The sequence below is a fragment of the Phoca vitulina genome, unplaced genomic scaffold, assembly GCF_004348235.1.
Source record: "Phoca vitulina isolate PV1807 unplaced genomic scaffold, GSC_HSeal_1.0 scaffold4, whole genome shotgun sequence".
In the NCBI taxonomy this organism is placed as follows: Eukaryota; Metazoa; Chordata; class Mammalia; order Carnivora; family Phocidae; genus Phoca; species Phoca vitulina.
In genome coordinates, this window is record NW_022589707.1 from 61,537,495 (window position 1) to 61,543,212 (window position 5,718).

Sequence of the window (5,718 nt, forward strand, 5' to 3'; positions counted from 1 at the left end):
TCCCATTTCATGGGTTTCCTTTTCACTCTGTTGACAGTGTGTTTTGATGCACAAAAGTTTTAAATTTTGATATAGTCCAATTTATTTTTTCTTTCGTTGTCTATGCTTTTAGTGTCATATCCAAGCAACCACTGTGCCAAATCCAATGTCTTGAAGCTTTTTCCATATGTTTTCTTTTAACAGTTTTGATTCACTTTAAGTTAATCTCTTGTATATGGTATCATGTTCGAGTCCAACTTCATTCTTTGTATGAGAATATTTGCTGAAAAAACATGGAATGCTTTACAAATTTGCATGTCATACCTGTGCAGAAGCCATGCTATCTTCTCTAACATCATCCCAATTTTGGTACATGTGCTGCCAAAAGAAGCACTCAATGTCTTTTTAAATTAAAATTAAAATTATCTTTGAGATTTCTCAACGAGCCCCTGGAAAATCACAATGATTTATACATTTACCTTATAAAAAGAAAGATGCCAGAAATACTTTACATTGCCCCGCTATAATTTATATTTCTGAATTAGCTTGTCACTATTATAAGAAATTCATGGGGAAAATTGTCAAATGAAAGGATAATTTTGTACAGATAAAATGTTATTCATATAAAATTTTCTGATTGTACATTGTATAAAACAAATTGACAGGCTCAAGAGATTTGTTAATGCTTTCATTGTCCGTGATATGGTCTTATCTGTGGAAAAATTCTGATAAAATTGTTATGAAAGAGTTATATATTATAGTGCAATGGAAAAGTTTACTCTCCTCAATTTTGATGTTGTTCATTACTATAATAAATCAATCTTATCATTTAGTCATACCAAGAAGCAGGCAGTTCTGCTTCTTTGGTGGTTATAATACAAAAACTATTCTTTACCAGATCCAGGAGCTATATTCTTAAATAGTTCTTCAAGAGACAGACTTCAAAAACTTAATTTGTAAACCATGTAATGAGAAATGAGAAAACAATTTGTAATCCACGTATTGTGACATAATTACTATACCCCAAAGAAATTACTTTTTGTGGAAAAATCTTCAGAATTAGCCTGGAAACACTGCTTTTGCCTCATCAATGGAAAAAAATTTTTTTAAACAAACAAGTTCAGTTTTTGAAGAATATGCTAAAATTGCAAGGTCATGAAAGGTGTTTTTGCTCTTTTTGATGTATAACATGGAGTTACACATTAATATGTATCTTTAACATATATTCAGTTCCAAAATAAAACATATTTCATTTTAAATATTAGTCTTTACAAAGTAGGCTTTGTCTTACATAATTCAAAGGAAATTAAGCATCTTTGTTTTCTTACTGAATAAAGAGTCTAAAGTTATCCTTATATGTTTTTAAATTATTAGATATTACAATTTTAAATATTTTAACATTAAAATTATTATTTAAATAAATATTAGATTTTATTTTTTGTTGATATGCTAATACAAAAATTTTTCACTTAGGCTCACTTTTTTATTATATATCATACAAAAATGGACAAAATACTTTTTTAAAATGTGGAGAGTTCATAAGTAAAAGATTAGAAAATGTTGGGCTGGGGCGCCTGGGTGGCTCAGTCAGTTAAGTGTCTGCCTCCGGCTCAGGTCATGATCCCAGGGTCCTGGGATCAAGTCCCGCATCAGGCTTCTTGCTCAGCAGGGAGTCTGCTTCTCCCTCTGCCCCTCCCCCTGCTCATTCTCTCTCTCTCTCTCTCAAGTAAATAAATAAAATCTTAAAAAAAAAAAAAGAAAATGTTCGACTATGTAATTATATACTAGTTTATAGATAATTTTCTTAGTGAAAGCTAATAATAGGTCTATGTTAGTTAAAACATAATTTTGTAATAACTCAATAAAAAGGGAAAAATTTTAATAGATATATACATAAATCCTAATTGTGTTTAGGCATTCATAAGAATCATATCTGTGTTAAAGTACCATTTAAAAATATTGAAGCTGCTCAATTTAAAATTTTTACTGAATTTTAAAATTGTTTTAGGAGAGTATTTTGACATTTTATCCATTTTATAAGGCAGCTAGATAAAAAAGGACATTCTTAAAAATGCTTACATAGTAACAATTTGGTAGCTAAAAATGGAAACATATATAGCCTTTGTAGTTTCAACTTAAATAGAGACAGGATAAACCCTCTTTCTTTTTCTCTAGTCTGTGGCCCTTGTAAATTAAAATATTTTGCTAATGGCAAATTTAACATGCCTGAGGCTTTCAAGCGTGTTAAAGCCTCCTCTTCTTTATGACACACAAGTACTGATCCCAAACCTGGGTGTTCATGCTTTTATTCAGCAAACATTTATATTATCAGTTAGACTGCTGCTAGAGTGCACTGATGAGATGATGAGGATCCATATCAGGCAAAAGGAACAGAAAAGACAGGTTTAAAATATATTTGAGGTAGAATGTATAGAATACGGAGACTGATTAGAATTAAACAAGAAAGGAAGTTTGAGACTTTCAAAGAGGACATAATCATGATTCTCATACAAGAGTAAATTGGACACCTGCCAAAGATTTTATTTCCTTCATTAATTAATGAGGAAGTCATCGATGTTACAATTGATTCAAATGAGATTTAAAGAATCACACATATATAAAGATTAAGTATGTTAAAATTAATTTGCAAATAGTTCCAAAACTGGCTTATTCCACGGGAGGTAGAGAGAAATCAGTTGTGTTAACCCCAGACAAAATCCACATGCAAGATTTTGGACAGCAATCATTTGCATAGCTATTAGTTATCTATACCTTATAAGAATTGTAAAAGAACTCAAAGACAATGAGAAGTACAGAGAACCTATAGAATCGGATACTAGTAATGGTGTGCTTAGACAACTGTTTAATTTTCCATTGAAGACATCCAGTAGTCCTTTTGGTCCATTTCAAAAGATAAAAGATAAGGAGTTTAATTTTTAAATTTTCGAGTTCATGGTTTTTTTTTTCAGAGACTTAAAGACAAGTGCTCTCTCTATTTGGCATTTGGTAATTGGTGTTACTTTTCCAGGGAAGAGTGATGACAAGGCTCGTAAGAGTCTTGAGAAGGTTTATTGATCTGAATCTACCAGAAGGAACACAGTAAAACATTGTTAAGAAAATGGGCTCTCAAGTTAGATTGCCAAAGTTCACATTCTGACTTCATTACTAACTAGCTACTGACTTTGGGCAAGTTATTTACTTTCTCTATAACTCAGTTTCTTCGTTGCTAAAATGAGAATAACAGGATTTAATTTATAGGACTGTTGAGAGGATTTCATTAGATAGTAAATGTCATGTACCCGACATACGGTAAGCACTCAGTAAACGCTATCTATGAGTAGCCTGAGAGAAAGGCTACTAATATCGCTGGTCTTCTTATAAAGAGTATATTTGGATAGAAGCTTGAATAAATTCACAAATCTTTCCCTGATAACAGCATGTTCCAGTTCTCTGGAATTTCCATTCGCACATATCCTCAGCCTATCGCTTTCAGAGCCAACCCCGTAAGATGCAGGTGAGAGCGTTATCACGAGGGGTGGAAGTAGCTGCCCCACTGCCACCATGGAAATCTCATCCCTTCATCACTTACGCCCTCTCGGCATCTTACATCCCATGGCACTCACCTGTCAGCAGTGGGTATATTCTAGACAAATCCAAACTCTGACACTGTGGCGCCAACAGGATCGCTAGGCATCTTCCCCGCGGCAAGTACTTATCAATCAAATAAGTTAGTTTTAATCAGGTAAAAATTTCCAAAATTACATAAACCCTACATGTCAACCAGGGAAAATAAACATTCTAAAACAAAAATAAGACATATTAGTAGGAAATGCTGAATGACAGACAGCTTGGATAAATCCTATTGCTAAAAAATAAAGGTAAAGGAACACTCAACAAAGCAGTTTTATACATGTACCCCAGCCACTTAAGGAATCTGCAATTCCTTTTCTTTTTTTAAGTTTTTTTTTTTTTTTTTTTTTTTTTTTGTCAGAGAGAGCACGAACAGGGGGAGCAGCATGCAGAGGCAGAAGCAGCCTCCCCTGCTGAGCAAGGAGACTCGGCTCCCAGGACCCCAGAATCATGACCTGAACCAAAGGCAGACGCTTAACTGACCGAGCCACCCAGGCGTCCCTGCAATTCTTTTTTTTTCAATTGCAATGAATTGCAGCTTCAATAATCGCAGCTATCATAACAAAAAATGCTTAAGAAAAAATACTGGAAAGATATACATCAAATTATTAACCAGGATTGAGCCAGGATAATGAGTTGATGGCTTTTTTCATTTTCTTTACATTTTACTCTGCTCTCCGAATTTTATATAATGAATCACTTCAATGTTTAATTAAAAAATAAAGGAAACTAAATCCCACAAACCCCTCCAGGATGCGCTTTTGAAGCCTCAGACAGAAGAGAAGGGAGAAATGTAGACATATAAGGTAATATAAATTGTCTTAATTATTTAATTTTTTTCACTAACTGCTATGTCAATAACGCACATTTCCCTAAGTTGTTAATACAGAAAATACTGCTCCTGTATTGGGAATACTCTTGAAGAGTTATGGAGCACCTGGCAAAGAAAAGTAGCCAACTTTATGATAAAAAGTTCTGTACTCCCCTGGTAAATGCGCAGTTGTTATTCCAGCTTTAGCAATAGCAAGTGAGCACTTCTGTTAAAGTTACCAAGTTACTTACGCCCCCCCAGTTTCCATGGTAACGACTTTTTTTGGGGGGGGTAATATGGTATACGCGTAAGAATCACAAAATTAAGAATGGAATTTTTTTTCAGAAGTTCCACAGCACGAGGCTGAGAGCTGGGTGGTCTGCATTTGAATGGACCTTAAAATAGATCGGCACTTCTGGTCCCTTGGTAGGGATCATAATATAATGTTCCTCAGTCAAACTGAAAGAAGATGTGGAAATGAGAAGAAACAATCAATAAGGGATTTAACTTCAAAAACAGGAAAAATACTGCTTACCACAGCATGCTAATGGCCTGGAGGTGGAGGGCTGGAAAAGTGATTCTCTCAGTGTTGCTTCTGCAGGCCCCTAGAAAGGAATGCATAGGTTACACACAGAAAATCTCTTTCTCTATGGTAACAACAACTTTCCCCAGGGCAATGGGAAACAGGAAGGGAAAAAGTTTCTGCAGGTCTGAGGCGGAGTTAAATAGATGAATTTTTTGGTAAACAATCATACTTCACCAGCTCCAACTCTGTTACCAAGGACCCTATGCTGGCCTTGCTCTCCGCCCCCCCCCCATCCTATCAAAGTTTACTCTTAACAATCTGGATAAATGTTCTCAAAATGTAAATAGTTGATTCTAGTCATTATGTTAGATATTTACTCACAATAGGGAATATGCGCGTAACCTCTAGGAATGTTGCTCTAAGGATGGCATTTAAGACATGAAGACAGGTTAGAGAGAAAAGAATCCTTTGGTGTGTCCTAAATTATACTCCTGTAGCTGCCTTCTTATAAAGCCATAAAATTAGGCCTATCCAGAAAGATTTTTTATATTTCTTCTATTTTTAATTGTAGTAAAAAACACATAAAATGTATCATCTTAAACTTTTTTAGGTATACAGTGCAGTAGGGTTAAGTATATTCACATTGTTGTGCAATGCATCTTTAGAACTTTTCTATGTTACAAAATAGATTCTGTACCCATTACACAACAACTCCCCATTTCTCCCTGCCCCATCCCTTGACAACCATTATTCTACTGTTTTATGAATTTGA

The 5,718-nt window shown here is 34.4% G+C and overlaps 1 non-coding gene across 1 annotated transcript; it reads right to left on the bottom strand.

Moving 5' to 3' along the window:
* Window positions 1–266: 266 nt before the first annotated feature.
* Window positions 267–373, bottom strand: LOC116631228. Its single transcript, XR_004299157.1, has one exon. It is a non-coding gene; the product is annotated as a U6 spliceosomal RNA (small nuclear RNA).
* Window positions 374–5,718: the final 5,345 nt, after the last annotated feature.